The sequence below is a fragment of the Limanda limanda genome, chromosome 20 (assembly GCF_963576545.1).
Source record: "Limanda limanda chromosome 20, fLimLim1.1, whole genome shotgun sequence".
NCBI lineage: Eukaryota > Metazoa > Chordata > Actinopteri > Pleuronectiformes > Pleuronectidae > Limanda > Limanda limanda.
This window is the reverse complement of record NC_083655.1, coordinates 18,187,156-18,208,973: the sequence shown is the minus strand read 5'-3', so window position 1 is coordinate 18,208,973 and position 21,818 is coordinate 18,187,156. Positions and strand designations below refer to the sequence as shown.

At 42.4% G+C, this 21,818-nt stretch overlaps 1 protein-coding gene across 2 annotated transcripts in view; it reads left to right on the top strand.

The window, feature by feature from the left end:
• znf438 (zinc finger protein 438) overlaps positions 1-21,818 on the top strand; it is a 44,577-nt gene that overhangs the window by 6,365 nt on the left and 16,394 nt on the right. The window contains exon 2 of one of the 2 annotated variants that reach the window (XM_061093715.1): positions 21,585-21,677. The gene's annotated coding sequence lies outside the window, so the exon portion shown is untranslated. Of the gene's footprint in view, positions 1-21,584; positions 21,682-21,818 lie in introns of both variants that reach the window. The other variant, XM_061093714.1, reaches the window with a different exon arrangement.

Below are 21,818 nucleotides of genomic sequence, written 5' to 3'. Positions count from 1 at the left end.
ATGGAGTTCAGCAAAGGCCAGCATTTACAAATCAGTGTGTGGTAGTAGCACTTGCCCCTCCCTTGTTATCCCTGTCAAGCTGCCCATGAGTAAGGCCCTTACCTCCAAACTGCTCTGTTAGCCAACAACAGAAACGACTATGGTTCCACCCGACATTGTGCCCCATGAATAAATGCTAAACAAAATACAGGGTTTCCAATGCGTTCATTTTGAAGCGGTGGCCTGCCGCTACACAATTATAGCCGCTACTGCTTCAAGATTGGGGCAGACACACATTATAGCCCCGGTATCCTTTTATTGTGTCGGAGTCTTGTGTCTGAGTGTCGTCCCTCCCACTCCCCTGTGCTCACTTCAAATTTTTAAACACCAATACTAATTAGAAGTTATTAGGACCTGTACTCGCTATAGAATTTATCAGAAGTATTTAAACACATTAAACAAGTCCAACATTTCATGCCAACACTTCACCTTCCCACACACAAGATGAGACGTGAAGCACACAGCCAGGACATCGGGGGGGGGGGGCCCTTATGCAGTAAAGGCTATAATCAGATTTTTTCCTTTTAAGGCTTAGGTGTAGCACACAAGCTTTATGTGGAGAGCGTCAGAATAATAAAAATAACCAAATCACTATTGACTTTATTTATCTATTCATTTATTGATCTATTTATGAGGGGGTGCTGCTATGAGAGGTATTGCTGTCATGGCTTAGATATCATTTTCTATTTAAGTGCAACAGAGAGTTGATGATGTAATTGTTGGCAACGGGAAAACATGTCAGTGTGTGTGTGAGTGAAACCTATCAGTTAGCATTTAGAGATGTGGCAGCACACTCTTGGTAGGTTATCAGTGTATCCGCTGGTAATATTTATCAGAATCAATCCAATGTATTCGTATTTAGGCGACATCCATACTACCAGTTTTTGTTTTAAAACTAAAACTATCTCTGTCCACATCGTTATAGTTCTGCATTAGTAATAATCTCCATCGCAACTTACACACCTGAAACATATATCCTGTGACCATTGACCAATTATGTACCCATGTGATCGCTGGTGTAAACAGGAAGCAGATTGTCTACTGAGTATTGGGTTGCTAAGTTATGGAAAATACTTTTTCAGAGAAATAACAATGACATTTTTGGGGACAAGGATTTCTTCTTTGAACCGACAATGAGTTGGAACTGTTACCAGGAATTGTTAGCAATGGTTTACATTCACTGCTGGTAATCAAGTTGTGAATGTAAAAAACAATCCGAAAGCGAAAGCAGCTGACTCTGTCATTATTTGCAAATGTTTTTGTTTTTTTTGCCCATCCGTAGTACGACGCAGCCTTCGAACTAAAACAGGGCCGGCAGTGTGACCTTATTTGGTTGGGGGTTGACGAGGCACGTCTCTCTTCACTTTCACTCTCTTGGGTGCAAACTGGGTTGGTTCAGCTCTAATCCCAGTTTTTTCCCTTTCAGCATCTACTATACTGCAACCTGAGCTTATCTACACACTTTATGGCTGACTGAAGTAAATTGACTACTTCTAATGGCGCACGCTTTTATGTGGCTGCTGCAACACGCTGGGACTTCTCTTATACACCAGGAGAAACTCACTTCCCACAACTAACACACTATGTGAGATTCATATTTACAGTTAGACTGTTGATACATTGTTGACAAAAAATAGAGTAGCATATATTTATTCATATAATTATTAAGTGTTTATCTACATTCATAGATATGGAACATGCAAAAGGGATATAATACAGTGCTTGGGGGAGCAGATGAAGAGATAACAGGAGGCAAGTGGAGGAGAAGAGGACAATTTCAACTGTTGAATTTCAAATACAAAAGTTAAATTCTAAATATATTATTATTTAAACATAGATACACATACTCCTCCCCCCATATAAACCTCTTGGTCTATAGGAAACCCAGACTACAGTTCAATGGCTGGTTGAAAAATATTTTGGCAGACAGGCCAAAGAGTTAATTTTGGACTCTGGCTGTAGGACAGGTTCATTTCTGGTGGAATGATTTGGCCCTTATGAAGAATGATACATCTATTCATGTCTACCAGCCTAAACTTTTCAATTAGCTCCAGACATTTGGGAAAATCTAAGTCATTTTGGGCCTACGTGGGTTTATTCTGTCTGAGATAGGCTAAGTGAATTTGAAACCAAACCCACGCCTTGTCACTCCTCTGAGGTCCGTCCCACCCCTGCGGTGGGCGCGGCACGTGCGTGAAAGGCAGCAGAGAGGCATTCACTTTCATCCCCTTGTCATTTGGCTGTTTCCCAAATATACTGTCTCAACCTCCCCCTGCTGCTAATTTCTCAGCTTGTCCCACCCACTGTCTCCTCAGCCTCTCATCTCCGTGCCCAGCTTTCCTCCAAACACATTTGTGTGTCTCCCTCTCTTCATCCCACAGCTATGATTTAGGCGTCAGGGTTGCTCGCGCTCCCTCCCAGCCCTGGATCAAGTTACCCTACCATTACTCAGTCCTTCCCCCTGTTGAGGGTGCTCCATGTCAGGCATAGCGGAGCCTGCCTGCTCGCCGCCTGCCTCTCTGGACCTGCGGACTAGTGCAGTGCAACCACAGACGCCCCTGGTCAGTGGAGTTATTCCAGTTATGGCACAGACTCTCTGGAAAATGATGCAGAGAAGTGAGTGGCGGGCGGCAGGCTTAGCTGCATTTTCAATTTCATGTGCGGTGAAGAAAACTCCAGTAGATTGACTGCTTTCAGATGTTACATCAGAAATCTTTTGTGTTGTTTTTAATTTCACACACACAAATCACAGCACTCTTAGTTGGCAGGGTTGTCAGCAACACAACAAATGGAACCCTTCCCCGTTGTCACAAGTCGACTGGTGATTTGTGGAACTCATCGTTTTATGGTTATGTAATGTCGGTTCACTTGACGAGTAAAATGTCTTGTTAAAGCCTTCACCGCCCCACTCTCATAAAAGTGAGTGATGCGGGCGGTGGTTTGAGGGCCTTGCTATCGCTCTTACAGTACATGTCATGGGAGGGGATAGGAGTTGTCTAGTTGGCTTAGCCAAAGAATGACACTGTAGAAATTTCACTTGCTAGCTTGGCTTTATCACTTGATTAATGCTTGCTGAGTGACCCCTAAATCTACTGAGGAATTGTTGGATCCTATAGGTCTAATTATTTGAGTCAGGGAAGGAAAGTGTATACTGTACCTGTTTCTCTGCCCAAGTCCTTTCATTGGGTGTAAAGTTTTATAGAAGCTGCAGCATTGTCCCCCTATTAAGCCTGTTGTCGACTCATTGTGTAGCCATAACTCCCACCCTGCCATCATCAAGCTTAAAGCTCCTTTTTAATTTATTTAAGTCTGACATATGTCCTTTGAAATGCAAGTAAACATATACAGGACTGAGCGCTCAGGCTAGGCTAATCCTTTCTAATTGAAAAGGAGGCAGCGTTGTGGGGCAGTGGCTTGTATGTCGCTCATCTCACTGCTTGTTTTACAGTAATGAGACATCTGGGGCATGAGAATAGAGCTGTTTGTAGAGGAGAACGGCTCCTTAGCCTGAGGGCCTGCAGGGCTGTCACAGACAAAACAACGAAGCTGACTGCTTGTTTTCTCCTGTCTGTATGTGGGCATTTAATTTTGCCCTAAGTCTGTCTTGGCAGACTTTGCCATACACATTATTTTAGATCATTGGAAAGAATAATACATTTGGGATTTTTAGGACAAGGGTAAGAGAAGAGAGAGTCTGCTAATATTAGGCCCACATTCCCTACATCTCCTTTCTTGGTCTGTGGTGTTTTTTTTATGTATATAAAATTGTTAGTCATGCCGTTGGTTTGCAAAACTGTAGGCTATATATTATTATGATTAATATTACTTTATTATTCTGAAGTGCAGATCCAGTTCCTTTAAGTACAATGTTTGGTTAGATTTTTTGGGGAATTTAGTTGTAATTGGTGTGTATCTGTGGACTGTGCTGGGTGCAGTCTGAACCATTGCATCGAGTTTATCTTGACACACATCTTAGATTCTGCTTTTCAGAGGTACATGGTTTTATGGTGCTCAAAACAACTGGGATAATCCGCAAACTTTGTTGGGAACATTTGTTTCGGGATCTATTTCTACCAAGGCACACCTGGATGTCAGTTGACTGTGGACTTTGGCAACTCTTCACATCTACTGCATTTGCCACTGTATCCATTCAATCCAAATCAAGGTCTGAATGTGAGCACACAGCACATATAACTGCAAATAAGACTGAACACAGCTATAAATTGCAACATTGGAACAAAACACAAACTTAAAGAACTTGCATGTTAAAATGAGAAGTGTAAAAAATATTTGTGGCAGGACAAATTAGAATATGGCAAACCACCACAGTCTAAAATGGTTATTGGGAAACACTGCTGCTACGTCTTTGGTTTAATCACTTTCTCTAGATTGAGGTGGTGCCAAGTTTTTCTGATCGATCAATTATAGTGGAATGAGCTACAACTCAAAATACTGTATCTGGACAGAAAAGACCTGAGCCTCTCCCTCATAGATCTATATCAAATTAACTAACTCAATTTTGCAGGACCTTTTTGCATCTGTTTCACAATTACTTAAGAGAATAGTTATCTTGAAATGACCATCAATCCTTCACGCTCAACTTTATTACATTTGAAATAATTGACTAAACCAATTATTTGATTCACAAAGTAGTTGTTCAGTCATTTTTTTGATCAGTCTACTAGTTGATCAATTATTGTAACTCTAATTCCTACTTTATTTCATAACTGTCCCAGTGTGGTTCCAACTTATATTTCAGCCTGTTAGCCTGGAAAGTATGTTGATCACGAAAACCTTGGCAGGAATGGATAGTGTCAGACCGTGGGATGACCTCACTAATCATGATTATGTTATGTTATCGTTAAACTGTGCCAGAAACTATTGTTCAATGTGTCTTCAATGCTAATTCATTCCCACAGTTTAATGCAATGTAGCAACAGAGCCACTATCATTGGTATATTATTTCTCAGATCTACCTCTGGTTGCTCTGAACACAGTGTTGGAGCGGTAGCAGCAGTCAGGGCAGTGTATACAGAGGAGTTTCTTAGCTTTCCACTCATATTGCTGCATTGTTTTTGTGCCTGAAGCTACAAGCAGCCATACTGGCCTCATAATGCCATTTCCACACAGAATTGGTGACCTGGCAGTGCATTAAGCCAGGTCTGCAGCTACACTCTTGATCCAGTTGGACACACTAAGCCCTCTACAGCTCACTAGAGACCTCTAAATTACTGCTTTTCACAACCAGAAAAGCACCTCACATCTTTGAGGAGGGATTTTTTCTTTGTTTGCTGCCATGTTTTTCTGTCTCAGCAGCAACTACAGACAAACAGAAATTGTTTGTACACCTGATATGTTTGCTTGTGGAAGCTGATCCTCTCTTTCGCTGTCAAAAGTAAAATCTCTCTCACACATACTCGCGTGTCCATGGTTCTCCAGTGTTACTTAATCTTGTATCCTACTCAGGAAAATATACACTCACTCTGAAAGGTATGAAACTGACTAACCTTGGCAAAGACACTTGAGAGGCTAAAGGTTAATTCTAAACTGCTGTAATCCATTATTTGGTCGGTTTGAGAGCAGAGATAGCAGTGGTTCAGCATGTACCTGTCAGTACTAAATGATGCTTATTTCCTGCTAGAGGGAAGGTTGAGGTGGTGTAATAGCAAGCAGCTGCCTCAGCTGGACCTTACTTTTCCTTTTTGTCAGCGTGCTGTTCTCTCATGCTATCCAATGCATGCCAGTACGCCTACTTATGCCCAAGTTCTGTGCTGCCGCTTCAAGATACCAGCGGCTGTAGGTGGTGTGTAGTCATCACAAGAAAAGGCTCTGTGCACTTTGATGAGCGATAACTACCTGTGTTGGAGTAAGAAAATGAGAAGCACCATTGTTTGTCCAGCGTGTTCACTCAACGCCTACTGCTTATGACAATCCTGTTTATTCTTCCTACTCTGTACTTCCTTCTGTGATTAGCTAAATGCTCCATTGATTGGCCAAGTCGGGGCACTGGGAGCTAGGGAGCCATATTTATCACACGGCGAGAGGAGCATGCAGGATGTTGCACCGGCTGTCCCTCTTTCATTGGAAAACGATAAACATAAATCTGTGGAATGCGTCCATGTGATATAAGTCTACGATGGAGCAGGAAGGCAGGGGAGGATAGAAAAGTCTGATCTGCTCTGCTGTCCTCGGGCAGTAGAATTGGAGAGCCGGAGCTCTGTGGGGTTTGCTGACATTTGAGGAAAAAAGCCCACCTTCAGCAAAGGCAGACCTGCAAATCAGTGTCAGGACTGGTGCTTTAAAATGGGGATGAGGATGTGAGTGCTTCTGAGGAGCCCCCTCAGCAATGCAAAGGGACTTTGGATAGGGCAAGGTTTCTCCCTGTGAATCACAGCTAATTAACTAAGTAATTAAGATCAAAATCTCTGCTCAGAGTAGGACTCTAAATTGTCCATACATTCAAATAGGCCTTGAAAGGAAATCCCTCCCATTTCATGCAAGGGCTACATTAAAGCGTTCAGACCCGTTCCTCTCTATTATCCCTGCCGTGTGTCACACAAGGGACATCTGTTGAAAAGAGCGAGCCAATGTTACGCTGCGTTAAAGCCCTCTGCTTCATCAGAAGCACTGTTCATAATGCATTTGCTATACCAATTTCAGGTTGAGTGAATCTATTTCAATAAATAATGTCACTCCAAGGACGCGCTTCGATCTTTTCACAGTGGCCACGCTGGTGTAAGCCACACCATATTGTTATCTCATTCCTCTTGTGGCAAATGATAGATTAACAAACAGTTTATAAACAGGGCACTGAGCATGTCTAAACTTTATCATCACTGGGCTAAAGTAGCCTCTCTTCACGATGGATGTGTTTTCCAGTTTATTCTGCTGCTATGAGCTGCAAGGATATCTATGAGTATGGCCGTAACGTTAAGGCTTACAGAGAATTTCATATAGTGGGCACACAGTGGATATGAATTATTGCTGGGCTTAAGTACAGTTGGCTTTTTCTGGTTGGCACAATTTAGGTGGTGCTGTCTTTTACTGTGTTGACTTTTTAAATGCCCCATCTTTTTCCCGAACTGCATATTGAAGTGCAATACTTCGTGGGACTTGAGAAGTACTACATTGCTCTTTTCCTACTCGTCATGAACAGCAAGTGCCTCAGTCGTTGTTTGGTTTCCACAAAGTAGACACTACAGTTTGTCTTTAGTAACTGTTGAAGTCCTTTTACTCGTATCTTCTTTAACCAATGGTGTGGCTTTAGGATACCACTGCAGAACCTTCTCCTGTTGACCATCTTTGGATGGATTACAGTGAAATTCTTCCCAAAATGCCATGGTCTCTTGAGAGTGAACACTTGGAAAAGCTGAAAACGTACATTTCTTGGGATTTCTGCTTGAAAATATCTTGATCATGATTTGGTTTATGAACTGATATTAAATGCTTAACGTTGAGGGACTCATTGTGGCCACAGTGAGACTTTGGATGGAAGTATTTAGAACATGTAATGTTCCACACTTGTAATGATTTTCAGCCACTTTACAGACACTGTTACTATGCCTGTAATAAGCCATTTAGAAATGTGGTTACTCTTGTGCATGGCAGAGAAATCTTTGTTTTCCAGGAGGAATCTATTGGGGAACAGAGGTTTCTCTAATGCCCAACCCAAGTTTCTCATTTGCATGACATTTTATGAAATCGGCATCCTGAAGGAAGCCAACTGTAATCTGATTACCTAAGTGCATGTAAATACACTGATATTGACTGTTTTGCTTCCATTATCCTAATAAAAAAAGCTCACAACATGCAAAATCCCTACATTTAATTTACTACAACCACCGAATCAAACTCTGGACCCAAGTTTTCATCTGACTTGTTTTAATCTATTTGAGTTTACCATATATAGCAATGTTTTAGTCATGTGCGATGCTACTTCTTGTTATGTTAGTATGAGTACTCTCTTGTTGCTGAGCTTGGTCACAGGACAGTGCAGGAGCAGACTTCTAACAGTAGATTTTACTGGCTGATAAGTGTTCGCTTTTCTCAGGGTACAAAGCAAACCCGTGTTTCCTGTGCAATTTGTGCTCAAGCCAGTGTAGTGCCAGAACATTTCCACTATGTTTCACCTCAGCCTACATACTGTGCAGAAACACATGTGGGGTCAAGTCAGTGATGGGGAAACGGCAGCAGAGTCTATGTTGAGTTTGAGGCCACTACCTTTTTTCAGTGCTTTTGTTGTATCACATCTAAAACCCTGAGTCTTAAAGGGATAGTTCACTGAAAAATGAAAATTCGATCAATATCTTCTCACCACTATGCTGATGGAGGGGTGGGTGAAGTGTTTGAGTCCACAAGGCACTTCTGGAGTTTCAGGGCTGAACTATACTCGAATATGAATGTCATGGCTTGCAGTCACTTGGATGACACCACAGGAGCAGTATGGAGACATGTTATGGTTTTTCTGTTGTGTTATTACAACTGAAGAAGGACTCACCATTGACTTCAATTGTATTGGATTCTGCTCTAACAAAGTTTACCCCTGAGACTCTAGAAGTGTTTTGTGGACTAAAACACTTCACCCCCCCCCCCCCCCCACATGGAGAAGTGAAACTGGTTATTTTCAGCGTCTTTAAAAAAAAGTCTAGATTTGAATTTGCTAAATGTAGCACTTGTAAAAATCAAGTTCACTTATAAATGCTCACAGGTTTCCTTTCAGGTTACAGTAAAAATACACCCCATAATCCAAATCACTTCCTCCTCTCTTTCCTCTCCGGCAGGAAGGGGTTACTCTCCGTGTTTCCTGTCCAATTCCCAGAGCTCTGGCTATGTTCTGATTGCTTTCTTGATGTTAAACATTCCCAGGCTCCTATAACCTTCTAGCTTGCCTCCGCCGTCCAAGAGCCGTCCCAGGTGAATGAGTGGGCGAACCTCCTGTTTTTTAAGGATAAAATCTGCACAATCTTTTTTTCTCACAGGGGGTGGGAGATACGGGGACTGGAGGGGCAGGCAGCTGTGTGATGGGAAAGCATTCTTTCTTTGCATTCCGTCTAGTTGTTGTAAGGCTGTGGGAAAGCATGTTTTCCAAACCATGGTTCATTTCAAACAGTATTTATTGTGCAATAAGGCTGAATTCAAGCTGAAGGTTTGATTGTAATAAAAAAAAAGGCCACAGTGTGTAGACACATTTAAAGTATGACGGAATAAATAAATTCATTGACAAAGTCATTTAACTTGAGGAACATGCTTCTCCGACTCATATTTTTTGGTTATCGAGGTTAACATGTGCTCCCCTGTCAAAAACCATCCCTCTATTTTTCCTTCCATGACTCCTTCCCACTCACTTCCTTTCCTCCCGAGACACCTGATCGACGGCTGAGTTATGTTATCACATCTGAGTCAGCACAGCCTTCGCATCAGTCATCAAACAAACGGGATCCAGATTGAGCTAACATGCCTGTTTGGAGGCTGTGGTGTGGATATGACCCAGGAGCAGCGCTGGGCCAAGCTGGACTATATTTAGCCCAGCGATGCACAGGCTAATTGCCCTCCCAGGCCTAATCATTTCCAGGCTCTGCAGCTCACAAACGACGAGAGGGGAGGCCAAACACCCACTAACCTCATGTTAAAGAGATGTCTGCATCAATGGGGCTGTCAGAGTGCTCAACAGACAAGACAAATTAGCACAATGTGCTTCCTCCTCATATGCTATTAGATGTTCTATAAGCGGATTGGCTTGGAGAGTCCAGTATTGCTGTCTGCTTTAGTGTATTAATTGAATATGTTCTCCTGTTACTGTAAAGGCAATGTGACGAGTCTTGGCAGCATCCTCTACAGGCGGCATTGCAAGGTTGTCTTCGGAGTCTCCTTGCAATAGTGTAGAGGCTTGCTTGAGCAATCAATTGTCAATGGTAAATCCCTCCACTACCTCCTACAGCTATGATAGCTCCTCTGTGGGTCCCACCCCCACCTGAAAACAAATGCACCAGTGCCTCCACTGCTCTAGTCTTATCTTAGCTGTGCAGTGGCATTGGTAGTAAAGTTCAGTTTGTGGTACTTTTTTTTCGCCAATTTCTGTGTGGTTCCTCTCCTGGAGTCTTTCCCCGGGTATACAGGGGTCACACGACGGCCTGGGTCGACAGGGGGTTGTGGAGAGGGGATGGTAGGAAGAACAGGTTGGGTTGCCTCTCTGCCTTTTAATCACACCCCAATCTTCTTGTTCTTGGTCTACTTTGCCAAGACATGCTGCAAGAGTTTTTGTTCAAGGCCTTTTTTCATCATGCATAGCTAGAGAGAGGTCAGGTGGACTGACAATTATGAGAATGAAAGTATAGAACAATTTAATAGGCTATTACTGAAAGTGAGCACATTTGCCGCAGATAGGTGTTATACACTTGATCAGAATGTAACAGGATGCTGACGCCATCATCCACATCTGGCACAGACATGGGCGTACGGCTTTGCTTTAGCCTCTGTGGTCACCATGATGACTAAATTGTGGGTAGTTAGTTGGTAGGGTGGGTCTAATGAGATATTTATTCACAATACGAATCACAACTGCACTGAAGTGCAATACTGATGCCTCCCCTGCCCATTTAGAAAGGAATAATGGCACAGGAAGTCCATACTTTTATTGTCTGGTCTTAAAAAACATTATCTAGAAGCTAAATCTGGAAACAATGTGCATCATGTCACAGATTTTGGGATCATGATGAGGATAGGCTCGCTAGGATTAATTGGCTGTTTGATTGTTAGGTTCTTCAGGTTACTTTGATGGGGAGAATCAAGTGTTGAATAATGCATACGGAGGCAGTTCAGACAGTCTGATCTGAAGAATAACAGGACATCGGGACTGTTCGTTACTCTTTTTCTTTTATCAGAAATTTGCTATAGGATTTCAAGAGCTATTACCAGCCTTTACTGTTGTGAGGATATGTCTCGATCATTCAAACTCTTGTGTTTGAATGGATCCTAATTAGTCAAGACATAAAAGAGTTATCCTGAAGGTAGAAATCCGAGCTTGGCTCCTCAAAAAACTAACCTCAATTTCTTGTAGGCTGCAGACTGGTTAATCAAAAGGTGAGCTCAGAGCCAGAGGCAGGGAGGGAGGGAGAGAAAGAATAAGTGAACTGTGCTTGTCAGCTTTTTAAACCCTGAAATTGATTCTTCTTCTGCGCTCTTTATTCTAATGACAAGCTAATCCCTCTTTTCCTGTTTCCCTCTGTTATAAGTAGAGCCTCTTATTTCCCCTGCCTTGCTGTGCAATGCTTCTGAAAATTAGTACTCATGATGACTCTGCGCTCTCACCAATCAATTTGACACACCAAGTCCCTCCAAAAAGGTTACCTGTGGCAACTGAGGCCTGGTCACGTAACTTTGAATTTGCCTCCCCTGCCAATTTTTATTTAGCTAATTAAAGAAATGGCTCTGTCTGGGGAGTCAGCTGAATGAAATGTCAAAATATTGATGTTGAATAGTTATGTTTTTTCAGGGTATTTGGCATTGGAAGAGGAGGTCAGTTGCTGGAGGTAGTGCAGGGGGACAAGGGGGGCTGTCAGTCCCAGGGCTAGGTTAATGATATTAGTAGAGATCTGCTTATTTATGAGGCTTTAAGTTATTCATGCTCAGCACACTATCCACAACAGCTACGTTTACTGTAACCTGCAAGTAGGGCTGCTAACAGAGGATGTCATCAAATATGTTGTTCATCCACTACTTTTAATATCCAGTCATTTGGATCATAAATCTGCTGTTTTTAATGCAGCTGCTCCCTCTGACTTCACCTCATACTTCCTCTTCCTCTTATCCAGCCCCAAAAGTGTTTATTCTTCCCAATGTCTGAAAGGCTTATGTAGCCTCCTGCTGGCTGAATCCCACTGCTTCCTCAATCTCCCTCTAAAAGCTATGTGGCTTAGTAGTCTTGATGTAATACATCTTTTCATAATAGGTCAGAATACCCTGACAAAAGCGCTTGTTGGATGGCTCAGCAGCGTGAGCTGCACTGCTCTTCTTGAGATTCAAGGTCTTGCCTACCGTGCATGACTCGCACCAAAATACACAATGCAAAAGATCTTTCACCAAAGTTTCAATGTTTATCTGTTGAATATGTCACAAACATAAGTATTTCAAACTCTTCTGTTTCTGTTGACTGAATTCATTTATTTGTTGTAACAAGGTTTTTATTGTTACTGCAGGACTGGAGGATATGCGGCTTCATAACATAGTGTCCCCACTTGCATTTTTCGTATAGCCATACTTTTATTCGAGGAAATACAATGATCTTACCAGAAACCTCATGAAGCAGCTCCACTGCAAGCACACAGCAGACACTCTCCCTGTGTGAATACAGCGACACACAACTGATGCACAGAGCAGCCGTCAAGCAGCCAGTGTGGCCCGGCTGTAAAAGTCTTCTGAAACCGACAGAGGTGATGGTTGTGGTAGTAAGCTTTATAGAGGAAAGACTAGAGAGAGACAGAAACTGAACTTCTCTCTTCAGCTTTAAGTTTTGTTGTTTGTGACTGAAACACTATTAAATAACTTGCAGGGGAGAAAACGCATATAGCTGTCCCTATATTTAAACCTTTGTCATGCCAGTTATTTCGCAGCAAGGGCCTGCATTGACTACCTGGTAAAGACAGCCGTGACCTTTGACTTTCTAATCTCTTCCTTTGAAAAAGTGTTGATGCTGGATGCCAGAAAACCATGGCCCCTTTTTTATAATTGAATTTGTGAAATATGTTATATCAAGTCTTATAATAGTCAGACTTTCCAGAATGTTTATTTTATAGAGGTCCCTTCGCTTGAATGCAAGAATGTTTGCAGTACATTTTCTGCACATAAAATAATTTGCATGTATTTCAGCAATGTTGCCTTTATTTGGTTGTCACAGGTCAACTGAAACCAAGCAGTTTAATATATTCTGACAAGAAAAACAACATCCACAAAGTCAATTTTTTTGGTCTTGATACTAGTTTTTGGGAAAGTTTCTAATGTTAATGCCACTATAGTAAATGTGAAATGAATGTGTTTATTTGGATGCCACTTATTGATTCCTTTTTCATGAGGCTTTAATCGTGACGTTTGACTGCATAGAAGTGAATGTGTTGTTGGATTTTTCTGCCTTGGTGATTGTGAAATCCTTGTGATAATGACTTATCATATTGTTCTGTAAAATACATCCATGGTTTTGTAAAGGACACCCACTCACACACCACCTCATAGTGTGTGTGTGTTCTTGTGTTTGTGTGTGTGTTTGTGTTTGTGTTCCGGTTGGCGAATGGGCAGGTCTGCGGTGTACCTGGCAGGCTATAAGGTCTCTGGGTTGCTCTGATAGCGCTTGTTCCTTTGAGGCCCTAACATGCTGTGGATAAAGACACTGGCCACGTCCAGAGTCTAATCTCAGGCCAGCATGAACTGATCCAACGTTTCAGCTGCCAGGACCTGGGTAGGATAAAGATACACCCATAGCTTATTGGTGTAGCACCTCACCAGACGTGTATCGCAGGTTTGATAGCTGATAGCACCAGTCGTCCCCGCTATGGCTCTTTGCTGGCACACAAAGATGCCTGGATTCACCCTCGGAGAACAAGCCCACCCTTCCCCTCTCCCTTGTCTCCCCTTGATCTGCCTCAACTGGCTGCTCTCCCCCAAGCTTCTCTCTGTTCTTTCTGTGTCTCTCCCTCCGAAACCGTCTTTCTTCTTTGCCTTCTCCCCTCCCAGTTCCTCGTCAGATCCACAGGGCGAGATTTTTATCGCTTTTCTGGGAGTCCTGCGAGGGGAACCTTGAGGGTCTCAGTGGGATCAATTTAAAAGGGAAGCGCTTGTCTCTCCTCCTCTCCTTGGCCCTCTCGGCTGATTGGGTCCGCTCGCCAGGAACTCGCAGGCTTTTGATCTCAACCACCTCTCTCACCGCCCCCACCCCCACTCAAAGTTTTTGTCAGAGCTTGGCTCTGAAAAAAAATTCTGTTCCACTTTCTAAAAAATGTGGGCCCCATCCTCTTTTCACTGCACCTGTGAGAAACCAAGTAAAAGTTTTTTAAACCCACTGGGTGGTACTAACAATCTATGGCGTGATTGACTTCCCTTTGAAGATGTGTGAGCGGCCGTCTCTTCAGGTGAAGGTACACCGAAAAGGACTTGTGTTCCTCTGGCAGCTTGCTCTAACAACTGATGAGAAGCTGCTCTGAGCTGCGATGCATAATTCACACGTTGTGGGGAAAGGCTCTTTCTGTTACAATGAGGAGAAAAGGTACAAGGTGGTGCCCGCAAGCGTTCCCATGCTGAGCTGTGTTGAAGTTGCTCGTTCCTTTGTACGACATAAAGGAAGCATCATCCTGCAGAAAGGAGGACTGTGTTGAACTACAATAACAAGGGAGGGTTGAGTTCAAGGTTGTTTTTGTTGGAAACCTAGAGCACTGTTAATGGATAATTCCAATTTATTACAATCATGGGTCTTGTTTAAATACTTTCAGCTATTATGTGGGTAAGAAACCTGAGCAGTCATAGGAAGAGAGAGGTTTGAAACAAGCCAAGAGTTAACTTGGATTTCAGTTCCAGCTTTTGGCCATACTTTATGTTATATTTTATTACTTTATACCTCTATAAAAATGGCAAGTAATGTTACAAATTTGATCAATTCTCTTTTAAACCTGTGTAAGGCAAAAAATAAGAAATTATTAACATTGATGTGACAGGATCTACTGCTCAGCTGGTACCGTTGATACAAAGAGGGAGGGGCTGGTTGCAGGGTCCAAAATTTTGGAGTCATCAGTCAAGATGGCTGGTAGATGAAAAAATCCACTGGATAATCATATACTAGTTAAAATATTAGATGGGCTTCTTTGTCACATATTAAGTAAATCATGCATTATGTTGACTGCAAACCTCAAGACACCAGAGCAAAGGTTTCAAGCATGCAAGCTGCTGACTAAATTTTATTGGTACAGCAGTCGCTTGCACCATGTTGCTTCATAACCTCCATGCAGTGTGGTTTACACATTTGAAATTTTGGAAGAAGTGGATCACTGATATCAGATGGGTTGTAAGTGAAGATGAGACTGAGAGTTGACTGCAGGTTAAACAGTCAAAGACATCACAAATTGTATTTCCTTCCTGTTCAGCAGATTGTTTGATACCCTGCTCATACCATTGTTTGCTCATGCTGCCTCATTGGACTCTTTCACTCTGATGGCAACAAGCTTAATCACTGACTATTGTGTCTCATCTGCCGAACCTCCTACCCTACACTTCTCCCTTATTTTTCCCCCCCACTGACAAATGAAAATTGGTTGTGGGTCGATCTTTACGTCCCTAAGCCTTGATTGACTACTATTTGATACTTGGCAGTACTGTGGTCTGTAACATGATGATATCAAACTTTGATTCACAGCTGTTACCCCTAATAGAAAGAATGGCCTAATTTAGCATGGCCTTAAAAAGGTCAGGCCTACATTTCTTAGCATATTGGTATTAGAGTTTGTTGTGTAATGTAAGCAGTCTGCTGAGGAATGGACAATAGAAACACTATCAGTGTTTGGACAGGAGCCAGGTCTTGTCCCCATCCTCCTCCTCTCTCTTCTCCTCTGTCTCCTGCCAGGTCACTGGAGGTCACACAGGAGTTTTTCTAGTCCCACCTCACTGACCTCTTTACTCTCGGGAAAACTCAAGTCACGACTAAGGATTAAAATTCCTTGTAAATTCAGCCAAACCGACCTACAGGTTTTTGTGCTTTTGTATTTTCAGACAATATCAAAAGAGCACCACCTATATTTCTTGCCATTCCGACGTAGCCAATAACTTTCCCCAGCTGCGGAGTTGCTCAAGGAGGACCTGAAAGGTTTGAGGAGGCTCAGTTGTGAGGGTCTGTCCCCGAAAAGCAAAGTACTCCTCATTTCCAGGGCTTTTGGGTCCTTCTGTGATGACATCATTGGTGTAGTTCTGCACTAATTGAGGTTTAATGCTAGAGTAGAGAGAGCAGGGCTGTAATTTTCCCGCCCCGGCCTGGAATAGAGACGACAGCTTTTCATGTGGTCCGGGCTAATTTAGGTTCCAGTGCTGCAGCTGTGGGACACCTCACACTTTTGTCCTTCTCTTTTTGCTTTAAAAATATAGAAAAAACGGCGTGTTTATGAAGTAGAGAAGTTTAGCTGTGCCCAGTTTTAGATATACAGATATACAGTAGAAACGTCAGAATGTAGCATGAATAAAAAAACATAAAAATCCTGACATAGAAGTTTGACTTAAAGAAGTTTTAGTCATATATTTTTCCAGTGCCTGTTGCAAAACCACCGAAGCCAGTTCTGAAATAATCCTTAAGGAAATAAATGGATTCTCCCTTCCACCCTTGCCTATGAGCTATAATCATTTCAAATGTAAAACAACATATGTCAGTGCAACGCAGTGTGGTTTATATAGGCATATGTAGGTGGAGGAGGAGTAAGATTGTGAGGGGGAAGCAGCTGTAATATGCAAAACAACATTCAGTGTGGCAATATGATTGTATGTCCACAGAGCCGGGGCGTAATGACATTCATACCTCTATCCAGGCAAACACATGCACACCGACACAAACAGAGCTCTACCTGCTCTTTATCCCATGCCCCATATCAGGCCTGTGTAAACATCAGGCTCATTTGAAGTGCAAAACCTTAATCACCAGTGTAATCGCTGACATTGTCAGGCATGTTACTGGCCTGAGAGAAACTAGAGACGGCTTGGTGTAACCTTTTTTTGCTTTTTTGTATAAACACTTCTGAAAGCAACATTACAGTGTCAAGTTACAGCTCAGCCGTGGCCAGTCTCTTATGAACTGTCAAATATTTAGAGGGATTTAACAGTTCATAGAAGCATGTGTGCTTCCCTTTTTCATACACAATAGTCAACTGAATAACGTTGGGGTGCCGTCTGTTAGTCCAAGTTGCTTATGCTTACTACATAGAATGGATGCAAAGTAGTGTGTGGCTCGGGCAGCAATTTTCTATCCTTAATTCCCTACACTGGTAGCCTATGGTGTTGGGAGCATTTGTGTGCTGGTGTGTCTGTTGCACTGCAGTCAACCTCCCAACATGCTAGTTGGCCGTGGGGCTACTATGCCACTGTGTGTGTACTTAAAACAATGGCAACTACAAAAGGAGCAGCTTATGTTGGGGTCGGTACTAATTAACGTTGAACAAAAGTTACCTTCCTGGAAATCAATGCAACAAAGAAAAGAGAGAAGATGTGTGAGAAGATAATGTGGGCCTCTCAGTGGCTTGACAAGGACACAAAACTCACCCCCCCTTCTGTCTTAATCAATTCATTACATCACCTCCAACAGCTTCTGTTCTTTCTGCATATCTACACCATACGACAAAACAAAAGCAATTATATTTTCCCTTTTTGACAATTCATAGACCATTTGTAAAAATATTCTCCAGATTATTGTTAGATACAGGCCCATAAATGTCTCAATGTTCAGAACTTTTAGACCATTGTTGTTAACTGTTAAATCTGACCAGGTCCCCAGATTGATTAACTTCCTGGTTAGTGTGACAGAACTGTGGTGAAGAAGTACAATAAAAATGTTGTATTCTTCCTGTGTACGTCTCTGACATCAGTTAACACATTGAAGACATTTTTGTAACAATCTGCTGACAAGGCTGTTGTTCTGAGCACAGCCACGTCACAAGGTCGGAGGTGGGGTTAAATTGAACTTCACTTTGTGGGTAGAAGAAACTATTAAACCGACGTAAGCTACGTCTGTAGTTTCAATAGTAGACTGTAGTAGACAGCATTAAAATACCGCCTTTGGTTATTATTTCTGATAAACTAACACAGATGCTGCTATTGCTTACCTTTCCTATAGGTGGGAGAGGCTATCATGTGTAGAATGTCAACTGTTTACGTTCGGCATTCTGCGTTGAGCTCCACCGAACTTTGAATAAACAGGTGAACAGCTCTTTGTGCAGCAGCAGTGACACGACTTCAGTTTTCTGCGGACTGCGTCCAGCTGCCAGTCTACTTGTCATGGCTCAATGACTGCAGGTCGCTTTAACGGTTTCAGAAATAAAGCTGCAACCAGCATTACCACAGGCCAAGTAAACAGACCCTTCCAAACAGGCAGGTTTAGAACTGGCACTGAAATAGTGTGTAGAACTGGTACGATATAACCACAAGCCCCCCTTACAGTGAATCTGCAGCCTGTAAATATTAACATATTTGAGCCTGTTCCTTGAGATGCCCCCCATTGTAAAAACAACTCATTGTGTCTATCTTATACTGTGTGTGGTTACGTATGCTCACATGCAAAAATCATGTAACGATATGAGAGTAATGTTGCTCACACTGATGTTATTGCTAAATTTAATGTTCTGTTCTAATTACAGTTAAGTGTCTGCGTCTTTATCATTTAGGTCACGTTGACGTCTAATGTGCTGACACGTGTTCCGTGTTATAATTCTACTGAGAAATGCTTAATTAGAAGAATAATTAGAGGATTGATCAGGGCTCCTATCAGGGAGTTTGTGAGTTCAAATGAAAAGAAGCCGCACATGTCATTGTACATTGTGTGGCAGTGCTTCTCTAATGTACAGTGGCCTTGAGGTGTGATTTAGCAATGAAAGAGTGTTTTGTGATTAACTCTCAGCACATGTGCGCACACACACACACATACACATACATACACGTACACTTACACACACACTGATCCTATTGTACCAGTCGGGTCTAGCCGGCCTCTGCCTGGGCCAAAGCCTGTTAAGTCCAATTCCGAGTGTAAAGGCCGGTAATGAGCACTGTCAGAGTTGACATAACAACCTCCCGCTCTGTGGCTGAACAGTGGACTCAGACGCAGACAGGGAGAACAGGCAGGTTCCTTCTGTGCCTGGTCCATCCTGGGACTATGTTTAAATTCACTGTTGAAATTTCAAGTCAGGTTCACCTTGTGTGTTGGCTATTTGACTTGTATTTCGAAATTTTAGGGTAAATTTGCAGTCAAGGCGAAATTGAAGTAGCCCTGAGCTCTCAAGTGTGGTTATGGAGACAAAGGAACCAAATTGTAATGTAATTTTGTTTCTGACTTAAAACTTGAAAATTAAAGGTCTCTTCCTCTATGGGTTTTTCAATATTTAAACAAAGCTCTTGTGTATATGCACATCTCCCAAATTATTTGAGTTATCGTGCACCCTAATTCACTTTCAGAAAGAATTTAGATCCATTCACCCATTGCACTTATTGTTTTGAAACAGTGTTTCCTTTAATTAGCTAGACTGTGGCAACCCACTATATTATTTTTGTCCTACCACAGTTTCATAATCAACCAAAAAATAAATGTACCTGACTTAATAATATAAAATATATCTAAGTTAGTGTTTTGCACCATTGATTCCTAGGGGACCTGTCTGCTGTGTTTCTTGCCTCGTGCCCACTCCCTCTCTCCTTGCACTCTCACTCTATTGTCCAGTAAGTTTTTACCGTCCACACATACAGCCAAAATTTCAAAGTTTCAACTGCAGCTGTTTGCATATACGAGTGGCTTTTTTAGTTCTCTCAACTGCGAGAACTTCTTCCACTCTCTTGTCTGCGGTCTTGCGTGTGGAAGCAAAAACTCAATAGTCCTTAAAGACAGATGTTCTGTCAGGTTTAACTATGGGCTGTGGCTGGGCCATACAACAGCAGTCGAAGACTTGTTCTGAAGCCACGCCAGTGTTGTCTTGGCTGTATGCATGGGTCGCGTGCGCACTCGAGCAGGTTTTCTCCAAGGATCTTTCCGTCTTTATGTCGCAAGGAAGCACCTCATTGCCTCATGCTCCACTCTGGGCATCCTATTTGTCAGGTGATGAGCAGTGCCTGATATTGACCCGACGTATTTCTTTTGAGTTCTGCCCATGAAGTTGAAACTTGTGTCACACTTGGAGCTTTAAAAATTGTTGTGCACCTTTGCCCTGATCTTTGCCTCCACAAAGTTTTTGTTCAGAGATGTACAGAGAGTCCGTGGACTTCATGGTTTAGATTTTGTGTGTTTTGACTTGCAGTGTTAATTGTGGGACCTTTTTGCACACACAAGTGGATGTCTGTGTGTGTGTGTGTCTTTCTAAACTATGTCCAATCAAATGAATTAGCCGAAGGTGTCACAGTCCAATCAGGTACTAGACACATCTCAAGGATAAGTGAAGCAAACAGGAAGCACCCGACCACAATTTGAAGTCTGGTCACTTTTGTAAATGAGAGATTTTAGTTTGATATTTTAGTTTTTATCAAAAATTGCAATTAAGAATTTGTTTTTTAATTGCAGTTTTTGGTTATGTGTAGATTGAAATGTACAAACAAATTATACAACACAATGACGTTCAGTAAGCAAAGGGGTCTGAATATGCTTTTTCAGTTGTGTCATGGAGTAGGCTGTATTAATGTTCGTTGCTATGTTCATTTGTCCTCAAGGTTAACATCCTGAACAGTGGTTTTGTTTACAATAAGCATTTTCTCTATCTGTCCCCATCCTGGCTCATTACAGTCAGCTTGTTTAGAGAGCTGTGTTGTCTGATTTTAGTTCAGGCAGCACAAACAGCTCCTGCATTCCAGCATCGCGTGTCCTGCGCCCCCATTTTTCAATAATTTATCCAGACAACCAGAGTGATTATTCTATGAATATGCACTAAAAATTCCTTTCTTGTGCTCTTTCTCTCCAAGTTTGTGCGTGTCAGTGTGTGCTCAAGTTTGTGTGTGCGGGCACATGTGAGCAAATGCGTCGCTGTGTGTATGCAGCTCTTTTCCGCCTGAAACAAAGGAGGTGTCAGGGCGAATTAGCCCCCTTACGACTGAACGCCAGAGAGCTTAGAGATGCACCACAGGTTCTGCTGAGTCGCACATGAGCCACGGTGTCTGCCTCTTTCCCTCTCCTTTCCCTCCCTTGCCCCCCACGCTCGGCCCCTCTCCACTCCTGAGCTGCTCTAACAAGGTTGTTGGAAGAGGATAAGGCATGTTAAATGAATAATTTACACAGAGGAGCGCTCCTTATTTATTTAATATGGCTGGATCTGACTGAGTGGGCAGCCCGCGTCCCCAACTGCCGAGACACTGTTGGCTAAACGAGCGCTCGCTTGGCTTAATGGAGGGCCAAAGCGACAGGCATTTAGAGAGAGCATGGGGGGGGCACGAGAGTCAGAGTTTGTAGATGGTCTGTGTGTGTGCTTGTGAAACAGACCGTGCTAGTGTACAAATAATGTTGCTACTCAATGTACTCTGTTGTTGCACCATTAGACTCTTTATAACTTGAATCAGACAGATCACATGAGAGACCCCCATCGCCTCAACTGTCTCAAAATGCTTCCTGGAATTTATAGAATGAATGATTGGTTATCCTCCGATGAATATATAGGAAAAAAAATACACTCCTTTTTAACACAGAGTGGGTTAAGAATCATAGTTATACATAAAGTTGAATTTATTGAAAAATGTGGTTTAATAATTCAATAACTTTCTAATAAGACATTAACAACCTTTGTTTGTCACACATCTGTGATTGTTGTGGCCTGTCTTAATTTTTTCCCATAATTTATTCTCCTCAGGGGGAGTGTGGTGAGGGGGGGGCAGGACCACAACCCGGGCACCACCCAGGAAGAGGAGGAGCGAGGGAGCAGCTGAGGAGGAACAATCATCAAGTTGGTAAAGACTTTGTAGTTTTGTCATCAGTTGCCTTAAGATATAAAATTAAACTTTATTGAACCCATGCAGTAGCAGCAGCAGAACAACATGAACAGATAATACAATTTAAAAAAAAATGTTTTTAGGGGAATATTTTA